The sequence below is a fragment of the Ceratosolen solmsi genome, unplaced genomic scaffold (genome assembly GCF_000503995.2).
Source record: "Ceratosolen solmsi marchali unplaced genomic scaffold, CerSol_1.0 scaffold1, whole genome shotgun sequence".
In the NCBI taxonomy this organism is placed as follows: Eukaryota; Metazoa; Arthropoda; class Insecta; order Hymenoptera; family Agaonidae; genus Ceratosolen; species Ceratosolen solmsi.
Window position 1 is genome coordinate 6,661,137 of NW_011948415.1, and position 2,091 is coordinate 6,663,227.

Genomic DNA, 2,091 nt, shown 5'->3' on the forward strand with positions numbered 1-2,091 from the left:
CGCGAGCAGCCCGATAAACCTCGGGGCTAAGCTAACCAATAAATTTATAACGACAGCGTACCGACGTCCAGGCGACCCGAAGTACCCTGCCATTTCTCCCTAGATAGGCTATAGACACGGGCCGCCTGACATAAGCCGATAACACGATCTGCAGCTCGCTTGGAGCGACCCCTAGGCACAATCGCCCGCTATAACGGCTCGCCATAGTAACGCTGACCGATCATCTAAGCTAACGCGGACTGTTTTCCATACGACGTTTCCATACGAGGGCGTGTGCTCTCTGCGTGTACCTAACGCGTGCGCGCAATCGCGCCTGCATGTCGTACGTGTCGTTGCCCCATCGTAACGCGACAGACGACGCATGCGATGTACGTCGCTGGACCAGCGCCGTACGATATAATTAACAGCGATATAATTAATAGAGGCCCTTGCTAATGACTGACCATCCTACATTTCGCAGCCCCGTGATTTTTCGTCGTATCGGGGACTAAGCGAGCCGTAAGCCGAGAGAGCGGGGAGCATTAATCCGCTCGATTCACATCTCCGCCGAAGGATCTCATACCCGGGGATTTCGTTGGCTACGGGCTCTATCTTTCACGAGTCGCAGAAGAGGAGAGGAGAGGCGCGCGCGTTACATCAGAAAGGACGCTGAACACGTCCGTGTGGAAGAGACGAGGCTTATCGTCCTCGTCGTCGTCATCGTCGTCGTCGTCGTCGTCGTCGCCGTCATCGTCGTCGTGTCGCTTGCGCTTACACACGTAAGCGCGCTTATTTTAGCGATCGGTTTTAACGACCGACGAGGACCGACGATATCCACCGCTCACTTTCCCAGAACCGGATGAACCGAGCCTACGATGATAAAGTGAGCTGGTGTTTAAAAGGCCCGGTTACTTACACAGTCGTCGACCCATAGGCTTTTAAAGAGGTTTTAGAGGTTGGCATAGATAGGCATAGGCGCCGCTCAATGAGCTCGGGGAATGTGACAACGTTGCGCCGATTAAACTGGTTTGAGCAGTTGTAACATTTGTAACGTTAGAAACCTATGCCGCTATATTTTCGACACTCTCAGATGAGTGGAGAGACTGATGGGAGAGAGGAAGATCCATGTGAGAATCTACCGTGAAGATCAATGATAAAAGGAAAAAATAATATGTGTGCGAGGCTTGTGGCAATGGCGTTTGTTATGCAAAAAGCATCTCCGATTAGACGGCGACGCTAGAACTCATTGATCAAATTGTAATATGCTGTTTTGAAATTTTAATAGATAAATTTGAGGCAAAGGCACGCGATAAATGTAGGGAACATGTAATTTACCGATTCTCGTCACATTCTAAACGAATTCGATCTCGAATTAAAGCGACACCTCATTGGTATTGTGTAAAAAGAAACAAACTCGAGCCAATGGACAAACGCGCCCAATATTGCATTTATTATACCGATTATCTAATATCGAATGCGAACTTCCGATTACGAATCAATTTATTACCTGCTCGAGTTACGTAGCCCGTAATGTAATTAATTATCAGCGGGTAGGCGCCGTCCAATATCCTTAATTACACTTTATAATTTTTCGAATCTAAAAGCTCCGATTGTATCCCCTGAAGAATGCCTAGCGCCATCCCATCCTAAGTATATAACATATACAGCCACCCGCGTACCCACACGCACCCACAGGGAGACGTCACGTGCAAGTGTGCGCGTGTGTAAAAACAGTGTGTGTAACAACTGCCGGAAACGCGTAAAAACATAATTTTACAAACTCCCTTTTATTATCGGGTTTTCCCACCGTAAGATTTCATGGCCGACGAATGCGGGCGATTAAAGAATTGCTTACAACCGGTGCACGACAATGGCTCATACCTCTAATTCCTTAGCCATTCGAGGCAAATCAAAGCTCGTGCCTATAATTAAGAGCGCTGGCGGCGAGGGGTCGGAAAAATACGGGAAAGTCCGGGGATCGCGGGTATCGGTGGATATAAAAAGCGTCTGTGCATGCAATGATTCGAGAGAGTCGTAAGTAAAGGTAAAACGCGAGAATAGAGTAATCCGTAGCGCAGCAGACGGACGTCAAAGCTGATGGAGCAAAAATGT